This window comes from Polypterus senegalus, chromosome 2, assembly GCF_016835505.1.
Source record: "Polypterus senegalus isolate Bchr_013 chromosome 2, ASM1683550v1, whole genome shotgun sequence".
Classification (NCBI taxonomy): Eukaryota; Metazoa; Chordata; class Cladistia; order Polypteriformes; family Polypteridae; genus Polypterus; species Polypterus senegalus.
The window spans coordinates 202,236,531-202,257,355 of record NC_053155.1 but is presented as its reverse complement, the minus strand read 5'-3'; positions in this window follow the sequence as shown (position 1 = coordinate 202,257,355).

Genomic DNA, 20,825 nt, shown 5'->3' with positions numbered 1-20,825 from the left:
ATATACCTGTGTGTATGTTTGTATGTATGTGTATATATATACACACACACACACACATACATACATACATACACATACACACATATATATAATTTATGTGTGTGTATATATGATGTAGATAGATATGTGTATATATATACTTTATATGTGTATATGTAGATTTCTACTGTATATACATATGTATATATGTATATAGATATGAGGATATGAATGTGTATATATATATATATAGACTCAAACCCATTATGACAGCAGCAATCCAAGCTGTGAGAAAACAGTAAAAAGGAGGCGGTCAGACGTCATGGTACATTTTCTAATGCAGCTAGATGAAAACAACTTTGTGACGCTGCCGCCAAATACACAAAACAATTACTTTCACAATCATGTTACATTATTTTTCAAATGTTTCCTTTTCTTTTTCATAACTTCTTTAACACACGACATCGCTGCGAAGCGTGGGTATTTTGGTATATATATATATATATATATATATATCACTGCGACACTCATAACCGTGACAAAACAATTACATTGACAATCATGTTACGTTATTTTCAAAATGTTTCCTTTTGTTTCTCTTTCCTTCTTTAACACACTACTTCTCCGCTGCGAAGCGCGGGTATTCTGCTAGTTGTTCATATTTTTGATGTTGAAATGATAAATATACCATTAAAAATGTTGTCAAGACATCTATACTAATAAAAGGCAAAGCCCTCACTGACTCACTCACTCATCACTAATTCTCCAACTTCCCGTGTAGGTAAAATTTAGGTAGGCTGAAATTTGGCAGGCTCATTCCTTACAGCTTACTTACAAAAGTTGGGCAGGTTTCATTTTGAAATTCTACACGTAATGGTCATAACTGGAACCTATTTTTCTTCATATACTGTAATGGAGTTGAGCTCGATGGCCGTGGGGGGCGGAGTTTCGTGTGACATCATCACGCCTCCCACGTAATCACGTGAACTGACTGTCAACGCAGTACGTAGAAAACAAGGAAGAGCTCCAAAAAGCGCTGAAGAAAACATGCATTATATAATTGAGAAGGCAGTGAAACAATAAGAAGTGAGCGAGTGACACATAAAAGCATATTCATGAGTGCAGCTATTTCGGAAACAAAGCACGGTGTAAACCTAAAGTTAAAATTAAGTTCATAGACAGGCTGCCGCTGGCGTTTGTCATGCCCACGGCTAATGCGGGATACAAGTTTAATGAGAGGACGCAGGGTATAAACGTGAATTTTGATCACTTTGTAACTAAGTTAAAATTGCTGGTGAAGGGCTGTGCTTATGTAAATTCCGAGAGACTGTGTTTGTGGGGGGATTGACAGTTAAGGCGGGTGGGGGAGTGACGTCATCATCTCCCCTCCCATTCCCCTCATTTCGCTCTGAGCTGAGCTCCGCGGCTAATGCGGTCTAGCGGAAGCAACTTCGTCACGCTGCCACCAAATACTCACAGAAAAAAGTTAATACACACACGGTCTCTAGAGTTTCTCCACAATCAATGTATTCCTCGCATCCCCTTTATACCCTCTGATCTCCCATTTCAATTCAGATGCCTCCAATTTCCAGTAAGGCTCTGCTGCGTGATGACAAGTAATAAGTCTCAAGGACAGACCCTACAAAATGATGCCATTGATTTCAGTCAAGATTGCTTTTCTCCTGGACAACTATATGTTGCATTCTCAAGAGTGAGCTCGCGCAGCTTCGTCATATTACAACCGGAGTGAAGCCAGAAACTTTTAAGTGCCGGGTCTTAGCTAACATTAAATTAAGCCGTAGACATTGCAACATCACACAAGAGAGCAGCTCACGTGAACTTACTAAATGCAGTACGAGTGGTCACTTTCATGCATCAAACCTGTTCAAAAAACGCATTACACAATTGACAAGGTGATGGCTTTATATGTCGTTCGTTTATAAAAGAGCGGAGAAGCTGTGTAAAGGCTGTTTCACAAAAAACCAGCGGAGCGTCTTATATGAGCAGGCAGTCAGCTAAAGAAGGGAATCAATAAATATCTATATAATCGAAATAAACGAGCAAAAAATAACGTACAAGCCGTGGATTAAATAAAGGAAATGGGTACCTGAACAATAAAGTAAGTCTCGAATAGCTACACAATAACTATAAGAATCATAATAAACGAACAATAAAACAGTATAGAACCGCGAAGCAAGGAGAAACGATGGCCTTATATGGCGTTCGTTTATAAAACAGCGGAGAAGCTGTGTGAAGGCAGCTACACAAAAAAACAGCAGAGCGCCACACTCTGAATGTATTCCTGGCATCACCATTATACCCTCTGATCTCCCATTTCAATTGAAATGCGTCAAATTTCCAGTAAGGCTCTGCTTCGCGATGACAATTAATAAGTCTCAGGGACACACCCTACGAAGGTTGCCATTGATTTGAGGCAACATTGCTTTCCTCCGGGACAAAACTATACATTGCATTCTCAAAAGTAATATATATATATATACACACCCCGATCTACAAACTGTCAAATAAACGAACCACACACCCTGGTGCAACATGAGAGGCTTCGCCTCTAGCGCTGACGTCTGAGGTTCGATTCCCGAGAGGGGGTGCAGTGAGTGTGTACTGCCTGATGAGCCCAGAATTAGGGCGAAACACGTGCCGTGTACTGTTTGCATTATTTGACAGTAAAACTATTTCAATATATTCAATATATATATATCAGCGCTTCCCGATTCATTTTACCCTCACACCCCCTTGGTTTGAGAAGAAGTATGAAAAAATATGAGGTTAACGCAGAAAAACAGATCACAAATTGAGGATTTATGAATAATGGATACTTTATTCGCCATCAATAATTGTTTTGGTAAAGCCATACTCAGTGTAATCCTCCTTCCATGTTATAATTTTTTCGCGACTAGCCACCATTAAATGAACGGTAAAAAAGTAAGAGCGAAGCGAGGGTGACTTATTCAGGCAGGCAGGCGACAGCTCAATATGGAATTTGGATATAAGTAGGTTCTATTTAGTCGCCAGAAATATCTTTGGTAGGAATGGAAGTTGAATTTACTCTTTAAATTTCTATGGTGAAGAAAAATTTATGCAATGATGACTAAATTTAACTTACATTCCTACTAAACATATTTCTGTCGACCAAATAAAAATTACTTATATTTAAAATTTAAATAGAACTTAAACAGATACGATAGTTCATAATACCTACGCAGCACTAAGTGCATGTAAGAGCAGGAGTCATCCGTTTTAACAAGCAGCGTATTGCACTGATACGAAATAGCCTGCCCATTTAATTATTTAGGAATGGATAGATAAATTAAGATTTTGTACAAATAATGTTTTTAATTTTTCTTCCTCGATGGATTCTGGCACCCCCAGCAACAGCTGCTCGCACCCCAAAGGATATATATATATATATATCTATATATAGTATATAGATATATATATATAGATAGATAAATAGATAGATAGATAGATAGATAGATAGATAGATAGATAGATAGATAGATAGATAGATAGATATATCAATCAATCAATCAACATTTATTTATATTGCATATTTTCATACAAAAAAATGTAGCTCAAAGTGCTTTACAAAATGAATAGAAAAATAGAAGACACAATAAAAAATAAACATAAGTCAACATTAATTAACATAGAATAAGTAAGGTCCGATGGCCAGGGTGGACAGAAAAAAAAAAAAACTCCAAAAGCTGGAGAAAAAAATAAAATCTGTAGGGGTTCCAGACCAAGAGAACGCCCAGTCCCCTCTTGGCAATCTATCTAACATAAGTCAAACAGTCCTCTTTGTATTTAGGGTTTTCATGGAAGGACCTGATGATGATGGTCACGTATACTTCTGGCTTTCATTCTATCAGTGTTGGAGCATCATGATGCTTTGAGTAAGTGGTGGTGGCGCAGGCCGCCACCACAAAGAAACCGGAAAAAGAAACAGAAGAGAGAGGGGTCAGTACGGATTTTGGAGCCACTGTGAATAGTTATTATGAAGAATTGAACATACAGAGTATCAGTATTAAGTTAAAGTGAAGTTATAAAAAGGCCATGTTAAAGTAATATGTTTTCAGCAGTTTTTTAAAGTGCTCTACTGTATTTGCCTGGCGAATTCCTATTGGCAGGCTATTCCAGATTTTAGGTGCATAAAAGCAGAAGGCCGCCTCACCACTTCTTTTAAGTTTAGCTTTTGGAATTATAAGGAGACACTCATTTGAAGATCTAAGGTTACGATTTGGAATATAACGTGTCAGGCATTCCGATATATAAGATGGAGCGAGATTATTTAAGGCTTTATAAACCATAAGCAGTATTTTAAAGTCAATCCTGAAAGACACAGGCAACCAGTGTAGTGACATCAAAACTGGAGAAATGTGTTTGGATTTTCTTTTCCTAGTTAGGATTCTAGCAGCTGCATTCTGCACTTGTTGCAAGTGATTTATGTCTTTTTTGGGTAGTCCTGAGAGGAGTGCGTTACAGTCATCTAGTCTACTGAAAACAAAAGCGTGAATTAATTTCTCAGCATCTTTCAATGATATAAGAGGTCTAACTGCTTTATTAGATATTAGATTATTTATATAGATTATATAGATAGACTAGTAAAATACCCGCGCTTCGTAGCAGAGAAGTAGTGTGTTAAAGAAGTAATGAAAAAGAAAAGGAAACATTTTGAAAATAACGCAACATGATTGTCAATGTAATTGTTTTGTCACTGTTGTAAGTGATGATTTCGGTCTCATATATATATATATATATATATATATATTATACATACACTCTTTGGGGTGCGAGCAACTGTTGCTGGGGGTGGCAGAATCCATCAAGGAAGAAAAATGAAAAACATTATTTGTACAGAATCTTAATTTATTTATCCATTCCTAAATAATTAAATGGACAGGCTATTTCGTATCAGTGCAATATGCTGTTTGTTAAAATGTATGACTCCCGCTCTTACGTGTAAGTCTGCGTGGATATTATGAACTATCGTATCTGTTCAAGTTCTATTTAAATTTTAAATAGAAGGAATTTTTATTTAGTCGACAGAAATATCTTTGGTAGGAATGTAAGTTAAATGTAGGCATAATTGCATACATGTTTCTTCATCATACAAATGTAGAGAGAAAATTAGCCTTACATTCCAACCAAAGATATTTGTGTCGACTAAATCAGGGGTGTCAAACTCAATTGCACAGGGGGCCAAAATCCAAAACACACTTTAGGTCGTGGGCCGAACAGGATAAACATTTATTAAACACACTAAAACAAAACTTTTAAAACTTTAAAACTTTACTTTTTTTAACATAAATATGAATAAAAACAGACAGGAATATTATTCCAGAATAAATCAACTCAAACCTTAAATAACTTATTATATTTTGCTCTCCATAAAAGTATATCCTGTCTAAATTATACAAGTTAGAAATAAAGTAAACGTTAAAAGAACAAACATTCAAATTTCTTTGCTCTTATGTAATTTTATATAAAAAATAAACTTAAATTTTAAATATCCCAAAAGATTTTGCTCTCCATAAAAATATATCCTGTCAAAATTATACAAATTCAAATATGAACATGGTGCATAACAAAACCTGGAAATATAAATAAAATTTGTTCTTTTCAGCAATAACAAATCAAATCATTCAGTTGTCTTTGCTCATATGTCATTTTATCAGAGCTGGACGCCTGGCATCTTTTTTTGGCAATAAGTTCGTTTATGTTTGGTGTGAGGTTCTGTGTTGTGGAGATTCTCAGGATGGACTGCAGGTGCTCATCAGTGAGGCGACTCCTGTGTGCTGTTTTGTTAGTCTTCATGACTGAGAAGAGCTTCTCACACAGATATGTGGTACCAAACATACACAAGGTTCGAGCCGCATGTAGACGGAGCTGGAGCACTTCTGCGCTTCACAGTGGAGAAGTAGTGTGTTAAAGAAGTTATGAAAAAGAAAAGGGAACATTTTAAAAATAACAACATGAGTGTCAATATATAGTAATTGTTTTGTGAGTGTTAGGAGTGTTGCTGTCATCAAGGATTTGATTATCATTATTTCTTTCAATCAGGTTCGTATTTGTAGGATGTGTTGTGTTCAAGTTACATTCCATGTTTGTCAATCGTTGTAAAGATAACAGGTTTCATTCATCGATTCGTTTCTTACTGCATCAATAAACAGCTCGTCTTCCTCTTTATCCGAGACGTGACACACTGCATGCACGGGCTTTTTTTTATACTGTGTTCCTTTAGCGGGACATTGACTTTTTCCACCGTGTGCTTTGTTTCCACAGTAGCTGCATTTATGAATATGCTTGTATGTATCACACGCTTCATATTTTTTTGCTGCCTTCTCAATTGTGTAATTCGGTTTTTGTTCAGCACTCTTTGGAACTGTTGCTTTTTGTCTGTGCACTGCGTCATTTCACGTGAGCTGCTCGGTGTACATGCATCGAAGGTTTCCAACTTAGATATATACATATACTGTAGATAGATATATAGATATAGATAGATATATACTGTAGATATAGATAGATATATAGATATAGATAGTGTGGTCCCCGGCCAGGACGCCCAGGAGGACCAGAGGAGGGCTTGTGCCTCCTCCAGACCAAGAGGGGGCGTCCGTCCTGGTTATGCTGGAGGCCTCGGGTAGAGGGCTTGAAAACCCAGCCCTGTAGCGACCCGTGGCCACCGGCAGGCGGCGCCCCAGTGCCTGATTATCCCGGGAGCCCGGCACTTTCGCCACACGGGGGTGTGTCCGCGGGAGATTGCTGGGAAGCAGCTGGAGCCCATCCGGGTTCCTATAAAAGGGGCCGCCTCCCTCCAGTCATTAGCGGAAGTCGGGTGGAAGAGGACGGAGCTGGAGTGAGGACTGGAGGCAGCCAGGAGAAAGAGAGGCACAGGACTGTGTGGCCTGGACATTGGGGGAATCGGTGCTGGAGGCACTGGGGTTTGTGAGTGCACTGAACTGTAAATATTGTGTACAATAAACGTGTGTTGGGTTGTCCGTCTGTGTGTGTTCGGGCCAGTGTTCACAATAGATATAGATAGATATATAGAGATATAAATATATATATATATATAGATAGATAGATATACAGTATATGTGTATGTATATGTGTGTGTATATATGTAGATATGTATGCATATATATATATATATATATATATATATATATATATATGCCAGCAACACTCATGACAATGACAAAACAATTACATTGTCAATCATGTTACGTTATTATTAAAATGTTTCCTTTTCTTTTTCATTACTTCTTTAACACACTACTTCTCCGCTGTGAAGCGCGGGTATTTTGCTAATTACTAATATTCCAACCATCCATCCATTGTCTAACCCGCTGAATCCGAATACAGGGTCACGGGGGTCTGCTGGAGCCAATCCCAGCCAACACAGGGCACAAGGCAGGAACCAATCCAGGACACACACAAACACACCCACACACCAAGCACACACTAGGGCCAATTTTAGAATTGCCAATCCACCTAACCTGCATGTCTTTGGATTGTGGGAGGAAACCGGAGCGCCCGGAGGAAACCCACGCAGACACGGGGAGAACATGCAAACTCCACGCAGGGAGGACCCAGGAAGCGAACCCGGGTCTCCTAACTGCGAGGCAGCAGCGCTACTACTGCGCCACCGTGCCACCCATTACTAATATTGTAAATGACTATTACTGCTTAAATTACTTAATTTATATTTTATGATTCACTTATGACTAAAAAACTATATTATTCTACTGTCCAAATGGTAAACCCTTTTAGCTCATCCATAAGTAATCATGTTTAAATGCTAATTGGTGATTAGAGATCATTTTCTAACTGTGTCAGCACAACTAACACATGTTAAACTGTTCAATAAAGAAAGTAAATTGTCCTTAATTGGGTTGCAAGGTCCTGGCATTTCTAAAGTTCAATTCTGGGTTACAAAACAGCTTTTCAAGAAACCCATCAGTGTATTTATTATGTTTCATCCAGGCTTCCTCCCTGGCTGGTGTTCATGTTTCTTTTTATGACTTTTTTGCTCATGTTTGATTCATTTGCTTGTGTTACTGTTGGTTATGTTAATTATTTCTATTATTCTGTATTTTCATTAGTTTTATGTATTTTTTATTTTCTGTATTCCTTCATCATTTAAAGTACTTTGAGCTACATCATTTGTATGAAAATGTGCTATATAAATAAAAGTTGTTGTTGCTGTTGTGTGTCTATGCTTATTCTGTTATGTTCCAGGTATTTTGTGGGTAGTTCCACAGGAAGTGGGGCACACCTCTCAATCTTCACCAAGGGATTGCCCTCATCCCTTTTAAAGACTGAGAAAACAAACAGTCCCTTTGTGGTACATTGTGTGCACTGGTTGTTGGTGAGTACTCTGTGATTACTACTTTGATTTGGTATTTCTGTAGATTTTTTTACCTTTTTGCTTTGTTTCTTGACCTCTCCTTGGAACTCGTGTGCAACAGAGCATTTTTGAAAGTAAATCTTGTACTTTATAAAGATTCTTCAATTGCCCTTTTGTCATCCAAGTTCTTGTGGGTCTTTTGGCAATAATGTTTCAGAGTTTGTTTAAAGAAACTCTCAAGTTCACAACATTACTGACTGATCAAGATTAGATCAGCTTTTAAGAGGAAGTAGAATTGGCAGATGTTGCTAAATCAAATATTAAAGCCAACTGTCAGAAGCAAAAAGACCAATCGTTAAGCAAAAACTACTCAGGACAGACTTCAAGAATTGTAGTCGGAAAATGGTATGGGAAAGTTTTGTAAACAAAAAAAGGAGCATGTAACTTGATTCAAAATCGTAAATTGTACCAAAAAAGCGAGAAATAAAATATTCTTAACAAGTAAGTCAAAAACAACAAAGAATGAGTGCTAAGATCTTTTGAGAGAATCCAATCAGGGACAACAAGAATGTGCACAACATTACCTCTATACTCTTGACCAGGAAAAATTGACCTGACCTAGCAACAACAAAGCAATCTTTCAGCACTACTCCTCAAAATGACAGTGCCCTTAAGGTCAAAATAAGTTTTAGAAGTCAAAAAGAATTTATTAAAAAAATCAAAAACAAAAAAAACCAGATCATGACAATCAGGGTATTGTTGTTTCGTAAAATGAAAGTTATTCATGTGACAGGTTGCCAAGAAACAGAAGATTTCATACAAAAGTGTCTATTACAGTCTTGAGAGAAAATAGCAAACTGGATCTAACCAAGACAGAAAAAATGGGATGGTCCAGATGCACATCTGTATAAGAGGATAAGTACATGAGGGTTTTTAGTTTGTGAAACTAATATTTTACAGGTCCTTACAGGTCCAATGAAAAAAATATATAGTGTGTACTATACAGGTATATACTGTATATAAGCTGCAGGTTTAAATCAAAGTAATCAATGTAGACCCCATGTTTTCATTTGATACAAACTTCTCTACTGTGGTGGGCTGGCGCCCTGCCCGGGGTTTGTTTCCTGCCTTGCGCCCTGTGTTGGCTGGGATTGGCTGCAGCAGACTCCTGTGACCCTGTAGTTAGGATATAGTGGGTTGGATAATGGATGGATACAAACATATCTAAAACTAATCTAAAAATGGTAGTTCATCAAACAAGTTTATTAATACTAAAAATCATGTACCATTGGAGGACAGGGCCTTGGAAAGACAGAAAAAGACATGTTGTGCAGCCTGCTTGTATGGGTGGAAGAGGTGAAAGAGAGCACTTACCAGAGAAACTCTTTTTTGCAAATATCCAGCTCTTTGTCTTGGGATATGCTTCCCAGGCAGTCTTCATTCTGGTATCAATCAGGTCAAAAAGTTGCGGAAGCAATAGGGAGCTGTTGTCTGTGATATCCCATGTAGTGGGAATGTGGCGCTAGACTACACTTTGGATATCTTGTAGTTCAATTGACAAACAGGACTAGACGAGAAATGCAACACAGACGAAAAATGTTGGGTAAAATCAGTGGTTACAATTTATTTACAGAGTGCTGTACAACAAAAACAAACCTGTGTCCTGGGGGCATTTTTATCTAGTCAGTCAACAATGACGCACAAAAAAAAAAAATAAATGGACAAAGAGGAAAATATGAAATATATACAATGTGTACAGTGCAATCTAAAACAAAATATGATAAAATGATACACACACAGAATAAAGGCAGTCTTCCTTCTTCACATACAAAGTTAACAAAGCACCTTAGAAAAAACATTTACAAGACAAAGAACTAAGTATGTGTACAGAAAAAACAATCGCACCCAAAACCAAAAATTATCCCAAAATTATATATATACCTCCACCAAAAACTAATCACTCAAAGATATATAAAGAAAAAATATTTACAAAGAAAATATATATACAGTGTATACAAGCCAAAATTTGTAGTGCTCCCACAGACACTCAACAGTGAAATCCTCCACACCTCACACTTTCGTCAAATGACAGCCTATATTGACCTGAAATTTCTTTTATGTGGGCAGCAACATTTTCTAGCCAGTTCTCAACCTTGTCTACCCCCACTCACGTTTCGAGGTGGATGCTGGTACATTCATGTTCTGTGACATTAGGACAATTCTGTATTTAATAACATCACCCGGTCTGCTTATTTCCACCGTTGTAATATTAATCACATCCGCCCCTCCCTCACTCCCCATACCACTACCATTCTTGTTCACAGTCTTGTTACTTCTCGTCTGGACTACTGCAATTCACTCCTCTTAGGTCTCTCTATTAAATCTCTTTATAAGCTTCAGCTAGTCCAGAATTCTGCAGTTCGCATCATTACTCGAACCTTATCTATTTACCATATTACTCCGGTCTTGCAGTAGCTTCATTGGCTCCCAATTAAGTTTCAAATTGATTTTAAAATTCTGCTATTAACATTTAAGGGCATTCATAACCTTGTCCCTCCATATCTGCCTGACCTTCTTCATGTTGCCATTCCCTCCCGTAACCTTAGATCCTCTTCCTCCATCCACCTGACCATCCCTCTTGCCTGTCTAACCTCCATGGGGAGCAGAGCATTCAGCTGTTCTGCTCCCAAGCTCTAGAATTCATTACCTACGAGCTCAGAAATATCGAATTGTTTTCAACCTTTAAATGTAAACTTAAAACGCATCTGTTTAAAATGGCTTTTTCGTTATGATTACAGTGGCTCTGTTTGGTTTTTATATCTTCTGTTTTTTTCTGATATTTTAAGTTGTTTATAATGTGTCTTTTTATGTATTTATTTATTGTTTGTTCGGTGTCCTTGAGTTCTCAGAAAGGCGCCTTGTATAAATAAAATGTATATTTATTATTATTAAAAACTTTGCAATTATTTTTTGTTTTGGAAATACCTGGCATATTTGACATGTTGTTTGCCAGTGCCCATCATTAGCACACATTCCATGGTGAACAGAAGAACTGCAAAAGTTCAAAGTAATCAAATTAGAAAAAAGAAAATTCATTTGGTGTTAGGTCATTTTTGTTTTTGAATACTTGCTCTGATTTCAATCAATACATTTTATCTTGCCTTTTAACACTTCAGACGTCACAATGATTCTTCTTGTTTTTCTGGTTTCAATCTCTCCCTTACTACAGTTTCGATTGCTCCCTTTGATGCTTCATCTCCTAGTTATTTTTCTTCCTAACAATAATTGTCGGGCTCTTTTCATTTGAAGTGCACAGCATGAACAAAGTTGGACACACTTTGCCAGGAGACTAAAGTTGAAAAGAAGAGAAAGTTGCAGAACATAAAGAGATCTATAACATCTATAGTTGTACTTTACTATAGGATAAACCAAAGAATTGACTCACGAACACTTGTATATTCAGTCTGACTTAGAAGTTAGTCTGTCAGGAGGCTGAGTGCTGTGGGGTAGCAGTGTAATAAAGATGGACTGTCCTTTCACAGGCTGCTGAACCTGTTGCATAGTTCAGGGAAATAAGAGACACCATATGGTATTACGTGGTAATTGCTGGGAGGAAATAGGAGCTTAGAGAGTACAATTATTTGACCAGCAAACTGTTACGATCTTTCTTATCATTTTCTCCAAATGTTCCTTGGTCTCTAAAATTATTTGAATATAATTTTCAGTGGTTCTGAGACAAAGACATCAAGTAGTTATTTTTTTATTATTATTTGTTTGTTTTTAACATTATTAAGTATGATTCACATTCTCCCATGGCACTGTCATGTTTTACTTATGGAGATATATTTGTAGGACGGGACCACCTTTTGCTGGTATACAGACCCCAGAGATTACACGTCACTAGCATCATGTTTTAAAAGATGGCTGCAACACAAATTTGATCAGGCATGATTAGATTCATAAAAGAACATAAATATTTTGTGTCATTTTGAATTTAACAGTTGTGACTATTTTTCTGCCCACTGATTATGATATTCACCTTGTGTTTCTTGGATCAGGTTATGTGTATTCTTTTAGGCTTAAAATTTACTGAACTGTTCTGTTGACTATGATTCTGGTTACACGTCCTGACCTTCATTTATTTAATTACAGTCTTCCTGGTTAGGAGCCTTGTGTGAATTTTGAGATGTAAGTGTGACTTTCTAATTCCATCCTCTCTCAAAACTGCTGTCACTTTGTGCAGGTAGTACAGTAAACAAGTAAGATGGTGGTTAAGAGGGTTTTCCCACTGCAAAACTTAAATGGTAAAAAAGCAAATGTAATTTATATGTTACTTAGGTAAGGCTTTTTGTTATGAATTAGCTAAAAGAAATGAATAGACTAGCACTAATCTATTATCTGCGTCACTTTTCTGCTTTCTCCATTGTACGTCAAAGGTACTGTGATTGTCCACAAGTGACACAAAGAATCATTCCAAAGATAATTAGAAGAAATATAGAATTTCATAACTGAACAACTCATTTATTTTTCGCTCCAAGTCGATTTAGTGATATTTAGGGAAGTGATTGTTCTTATTTTAATTGAATATAAATTGATTTCACATTATCTATGAAGCATAAGGTTTCCAGTAGAAAAGTAAATAATAAATATAATAATGTCACTTTGCTATTCATTGGTCAGTATTTATTTTTTGAATAACATAACAGAAATAGCCTATCATGTTGTGTCACTTTTCTGGAAATCAAAGACAGAATGTTATCAGAAGATTATAACAGAGACTCAGTCTGCACATGTTATCTATCTATCTAAAACTCTGTTATCTCTAGCCAGTTTATAAATACAACCTCACTCACAGCTCACAGTGGCTTTTATTGAGATTCTAATTTTTATGTCCTTGCTGTTCTGTCATGCCCCTCTAGATATTTGTCACCTTCCTAAGATTTAGTTTGACAGTTTTATCTTTACTATTAAATTTCTGAATCTTAGTTTTCCTTTTCTATTACATGACAATGATCAACAGATGTACTTCTCAGTGTTTCTTCTTTTTTATACAGTATAGCCACATGCTCACAAAACACTTCTTTTTCTATTCTTTAAAAAGATAGTTTTGCAAATTTCGTATTTTGCATAAATTGTTAAAGCATAAGCAACAAACAAAGGGAGCATTGAAGAATAGCAGAAATGGTTTAAAAATATTATTAGGAACAACAAATGCTTCAAAAAACTGAAAATGATAATTCTGTGTTGTTCTGGAATTTAATTAGCAGTCTAAAAAATCGAATAAGAATGAATAGAAGAAAATAGCCACAAATTCAAATCAGTTCTGGTCACTGCAAAAATTCCTGTAACCTTTTCTCATGTTATTCTTTAGGTATGAATCCTCATAATAATAAATCAATATTGTAATATACAGGGAGTGTGATAGAACTGCCAAACTATAAGTCGCACAACATTTTATATCTGTTCCGAGAGGGTGTCTCCTAATTAAATCACTCTTTCTGTCTATGAATTAGACTCATTGTAGAAAGGTAACTGAATCTAATTTTCAATTAATCAACTGATAATAAACTAGAATTCAAGTACAAATATCTTCACATTTTTCTTAGATTCGCTTAATGTTTAATAATGTATTTTAACAGATTTATGCTTTTTTTTGCTTTTAGCAGCCGCATTTGCGTGTCAAAAATAACAGCATTCAATTTATATTTATAATTGAGGAAAATTGTAATATTTCTGTAATTACGGCTAATATGGGGTTTTATATTCTCCACTGTGCACTTATAAAGATTTACTTTACTGCTTGACAGCCAATAAACAAGCGAACTGTCACTCTAAAGCTGATTGAATGACACAATGACACTCCAATCAGTGAAATCACTCAAGCAGAGGTAAATGATAACAATTCTGCTGTGCGTATCATTTATAATTAAATTAAATTGATTTAAACGTTGGTACATGTACTGGAATGCAGAGTGCTGATGTGCACAATATATTCTGCGTGCTTCCTTGTTGCTGCATAACATACAGCAAACTAATATTATATGAATGTTTTTAGAAACAGTATTGACGTATTGTTTCAGTATTCAGTAACAGAGGCTTTAAACAATTAATTGACAATTGCAGCTTATTTGTTGAATGATTAATAAATGATAATTAAAAATATAAGAACCATCTATTTAACGGATTATGGGAAAACTGATTTTTGTTCACATTTTCCCAATGAAAAATATTAAGTTGTGAGAAACTAAAATTATGTTACGCATTTATTAACAAACTGTTGTTTCCAACAAAACAAAAAATATATACCACAGTCTGTAACAAGTTGAGTTCATACTGACAGTGTACAAAGAGATGTATCAAAAAATAAATAATACATTAATTTCATGGGCACTGCAAAGGTATGTAGAGATTCATTCATCAAACAAGATTATAAATATAACTCAATGAACTTGAACATCAGTTTGGTACATTTAGGGAGACATTCAGGTTGTACAGGCTCAGATTTTAGTTAGTGGTATGCCCAAATTTACAAATTAGTTCATTTAGAGCTAACCTCAGCTAAGATTAATAATGCTTTGATGAGATTTCTCGAAAGGTAGATGTAATGGAGTGTATATCTAACATATACAGTAAGTTAATAAACAATTGGTATGTCCTTATTTTTTAAGTTAGACAAACCAAATGTAATATCAAAGTTTCAGGAGGCATGTTTTACTTTAATGACATGAGCAGATGTGTTTTGATATTTACCTAACCAACTCCTCCCAAGTCTTTAGGACTGACTCAGGATATACAATTTACGGCCAGGGAGATGAAGGATATACCAAACCAGTCTGACAAGGGTGACTGTATTTGGACTTACATTAGCCTATAAGCCATTCCCATGGGAAGGCTGTTAACTGACTAAACAAAGCAACTGGGGGATGAGTTGTAAATGGGCGCTTTCATTGGTAAAGGGCCCAGGAATGAACAGGTAAACTAATTCTATTGGTCTGAAGTATGGCTGTTTATGATTGGTTTTGAATTGGAAGCCATTGTGTACCATGCCACCCACCTCATTGGCTTGTGATTGGTAATAAGAATGGTATAAAGTTGTTCACCTTGCCTTTACTCTCTCTCTCTCTCTCTCTCTCTCTCTCTCTCACCATCAGGCCATGAACAGAAGGCCATGTCTATTTGTACTGTAATTTATTTAAAATAAAAAACTGAGCACAGAATAAATAGCACAGGCTCATAGGAATTCTAAGCACGATCTGAAAGTAAAAGTACAAAGTTGGAAGTAGCCACTGGCGAGGCGTCAGTCCCTTGGCTGGATAAATTCACACACTCACCCACAATCACTAATAATAATCTGGAATGCAAATCTTTAGAATATAATATGAAATTAAGTTATCCATCACAATATCTGGAGATGCTTGCAGTTAGAATTATTCAGTTCTGCTAATCTAATTAATCTCACAATTGTGATGAGGAGATTGACAATGAGTAAAAGGCAAATAAAAAGAAATAACTGTAGTGTGGAGTCCAAAGTATCATAGAGTTTAGACTGTTAGTGTTTCTTTATAAATATTTTATGCTGTACTCAGAAGCATGTTGTTTGACCACTGTACAGTGTTACAATGATTGTAAGAGAGATGACTGAAATTCTGTCAGTCACATGACAGTCCTCAAAGTCAATCCAGTAAATTCTTAAGGAAAGGAAAATGTGCCAAATAATGTGTTCTTTAGATACAATGAGCACTAAAGAATTAATTAATTTAGAGAGAACCCAAAAGTACAGGCTGTAATCTCTGTCCGCTGGTCAGTCTCTTCTGGAAATCCTTTGAACCTCTTTTTGGGCAAAAGGCAGTTCTACATTTGCCAGGTGGTCCCTGCTGCAGTTTCATGGGGTGAGTGGAACTGAGCCAGATAATTTATGGATCGGTCTTCATCTTCATTTTAACACACACTCACACACACACAAAAGATGCAGAGAAACACTGACTGTATCCATGTAAGTACTGATTATGAATGATGCCTGCACAGCTTATCACTGCTCAGTATTCCACACAGAGATTTGCTACCTTTGGCATGAACAACACACAGATGTCCCTGGCTATAATCTAGATCCATAGGCTAACTTGGTCCCCGAGAATAATGTAAACACTTAGAAGTTAATGTACCTTGATGAGAGTCCCCAGATAGAACCGATACCTAAAAGCTGATATGCATTGGTCGCTATTAATACCCTAGACACATGCAGGCTGATACACCTTGGTTAATACTACTTACCCACCAACGATGCATAATTCTCCTCTCAGTCTCCAAACATATGAAAAAGAAAATATCACATCTCCCCAAACCAAGTGCAAAGTATCAACTTTATTATTTTAGTTGCTAAAGATATGCAAAAGCAAAGAAGTATTTATTAAAAATAAAGTAATATCAGCAGTAGGAAATAACAGAAATTTTAAATAAACAGTAAAGTCTGAATATAAAATCCTAATAAACATGCACCATTGCTTCAAAGTAAGAAAGAAACTTAAGCAATACTTTCTATAATGACATCCAAATAAAAAACATCGGTATCAAAAGAGGATGTCATCCTTGTTGGTATGTTTGATTTTAGCAGGTCAGGCTGATGCATGAACTATGTTTTCTTCAAAATTCAGGTAGAGTCTCTCCAATGGAAAAGAGTCATTGTCCCTAATTTCTCTGCCTTTGACTTCCCTCAATATCAAAAAGCCAGTTGTGGTTCCAGTGATGTTAACACTAGAATTACCAAAACCTATGAAAAAATGTGTAAATCCATCCAACCTTAAATCCCTTCACACCTCTCCATCAGAGTCTTTTGTCTTGTAAATGTGTTTAAAAGCAGCAAGCAGCCTGCTATCACATCCCCCCCACGCCGGACAAAGTTTTCTCAGCTCAATTATGTTTACCTGCGTATGAGTTGCTTAGAGTTGTATAGACTAGAGTAAATTCTATATCGTTATTTGAAACACATTCATTTCATGTGTGTTCTGTGTCTACATGAATCTATGTAAACACATCATTAAAACAAAAATGTTTTTCATGTTTTAGTAATAATTGACAAAATGTAGACATGAAGCGTATAATGTGTGAAGCCTGAAGTCCAAATATCAAATAAACACTTTCACAAAAAGTACAAGTATAACAGATAAAGTGAGCTTTTATTCAAGAATATAACTGCAGAAAAAGAATCTGCGTTAGGGTGTGACATTGACACGTCTTTAACCCGACTGCTTTGGTGGCGTAACAGTAAGAACTGCTGACTGGTAATCAAAAGGTCACAAATTAGATCGCGCATGACTCCATTTTGAGAAGTGAACTGCTGTTATTCTTACTATTTTAGAATAAAAACATACATTTGATTTGAGTCTGTAACAGCCGGTGTAAATGTATGGTACTTGTAAAGGTTAGCGTTTTTTTTTTTATTCAGTTTTATTCTCCCAGTTACGTTCACACTCCCACTGATCTGACACTGCTGTTTACACATAAAGATGTGTTATAGCAGAGGTAACCTCAGATGAGGGTAGCACGGTGGCGCTGCTGCCTTGCAGTAATGAGACCTGGATTTGCTTCCCGGGTCCTTCCTGCGTGGAGTTTTCATGTTCTCCCCGTGTCTGCAATGTGCGAAGGGATTTAAGGTGGGATAGATTTACGAGTTTTTTTGTAGGCTTTGGTAATTCTAGTGTTAAACACAAATAATTGGCTAGCAGCTCTGGTAAAGGACAGCCCTGCCTAAACATTTTGATCCTGGATACTTTATCCTTGCAGTCTCTAGTTATTTCCTGTTCTCTTTTCTCCTGATTTAAATTCAAATCTAAGATTAAACACTTAGATAACAATAAAAGAAAGTATACATAGACTTACATAACATAAAATGGCACCTTTTTTGTGTAAAGCTGTCCCAAAGAGTTAATTTGTAGGTCATTACAGTCCATCTCAGCAAAAGCTTGCAATTCAGGCAGATAACAGCTTGCAACTATGAATCTTCCATTATCATAGAAGGTAGACGTCTGGTAAAGTCAGAGACTGAGCACCCAACAGCCTGGAGGTTTTGTGTTGTCTCCACTACAGAGAGCTGCATTCTATCAATATTTAAAATAATTTTTCCCCTTTGGAGAAATGTCAGGGGTCCTGGTCAACAGTGGAGACTGTTTTCCCTAACATTGCATGCCACCACCAAGGCTGCTGCTTTTTCTGTGTAATTGTATAAATACGTTATGTAGCCTATATAAGGCATATTTACCAAACAAATGTCTTCAGTGCCAGCACCTACTTTCTTTCACCTTTTATAGCTTAGGGAGAACCCTATCCCTACCCTACCTCATCTTTTCCTGCTTATGATCTCTTTTGCTGGAAAGCAAGAATAGCAGCTTCTAATTTAATTACTGAAGAAAATATCCTTTTACAATGTAGCGCAATTATTGACATAGTGGTTAATTTGACAGCAATTTTTATTAATAATCTACATAATTTAAACAATTAGCAAGCTAACTGAAATAAATTAGCATTATGATACAAAAGAGCAGGAAACAGATACAATTTGTTCATTTTAAAATTAGTGTTTTTTCTAATGTAATAGCATAGGTTGTGCATCCGAAGACTGGGAAGTTTTTATTTAATTTTTATAGCTCAACAGAGAAACAGCCTAGCAAAATAAGATCAGGATAAATTCCTTATATCAGCTGAGTGATTCTTAATACTCTACCTTGTAGACATAATCTCCTACTGGTTTAGTTTTTTTTTTCCCCAGAACTGAAAGGAGAGGGCACTTTTTGTAAATTGCCTATATTCCGTGCTGAGATGCAAGAGGTTTCATATTCCAGGATTGAACAGTAACATCCTATGACTGATCATGAAATGATATGGCTACTGTGCTTTTAGATTCAGACTGCTCACTGTGCAACCTAATTGAGAAAAGACTGATATTATAACCTGATGAAATTGTCCAACAACAAAAGCAGTCATTTCTTTGAGCTGCAGCAGTGCTTGTCTTCTGGAAGCATTTTGAATCGACCAAGAGAAAAATCCATGCAGGGTGGCTATTTAGTAATCTTCTATTTTAAACTTTCAAATATGTCTTGTGTACAGTGTCATTTATTCAAATGCTGCCCGGTTACGAATATTACTTACATAATTTTTTGTAGTGTTTTTTAACCACAAAGGCAAGTGCCAAAGAAAAACATTTTGAAAGATTAGTTATTTATAAGCAGATATCATGGACATGTTCAAAACATGCTGAAATATTCTGCTTGTATAATTATTGCAAATCATTGTATTTGTGGAAAGGAAGTTTTATTGGCACATTTATGTTCTTGCTTTTTGTTTAAGACTTTTCAGGGAAGAGACAATACCACAACAGCCAATGTGTCACATACTGACACCATATATAAACTGCTCAAAAACATTAAAAAAACATTTTGAAAACATATCAGATCTCAATGGGAAAAAAAAAATCATGCTGGGTATCTATACTGATATGGACTGGGTAATGTGTTAGGAATGAAAGGATGCCACATAGTTTAACGGAAATGAAAATTATCAACCTATAGAGGGCTGAATTCAGACACCCTGAAAATCAAAGTGAAAAAATGATGTGGTAGGCTAGTCCATTTTGCTGAAATTTCATTGCAGCAACTCAAAATCATACTCAGTAGTTTGTATGGCCAACACGTGCTTCTATGCATGCTTGACAATGGGGTGGGAGAGGATCTCCCAGATCTAGACCAGGGCATCACTGAGCTCCTGGACAGTCTGAGGTGCAACCTGGGGACATCGGATGGAGCAAAACATATTGTCCCAGAGGTGTTCTATTGGATTTTGGTCAGGCGAGCATGAGGTCCAGTCAATGGTATCAATTCCTTCATCCTTCAAGAACTGCCTGCATACTTTCACCACATGAGGCCGGGCATTGTTGTGCACCAGGAGGAATCCAGGACCCATAGGGTCTGACAATGGGTCCAAGGATTTCTTCCTGATACCTAATGGCAGTCAAGGTCCCGTTGTCTAGCCTGTAGAGATCTATGCGTTCCTCCATGGATATGCCTCGCCAGACCATCACTGACCCACTACAAAACTGGTCATGCTGAATGATGTTACAGGCAGCATAACGTTCTCCACGGCTTCTCCAGATCCTTTCACGTCTGTCCCATGTGCTCAGGGTGAACCTGCTCTCATCTGGCCTCATGTGGTGAAAGTATGCAGGCAGTTCTTGAAGGATGAAGGAATTGATACCATTGACTGGACCTCATGCTCGCCTGACCAAAATCCAATAGAACACCTCTGGGACAATATGTTTTGCTCCATCCGATGTCCCCAGGTTGCACCTCAGACTGTCCAGGAGCTCAGTGATGCCCTGGTCTAGATCTGGGAGATCCTCTCCCACCCCATTGTCAAGCATGCATAGAAGCACGTGTTGGCCATACAAACTACTGAGTATGATTTTGAGTTGCTGCAATGAAATTTC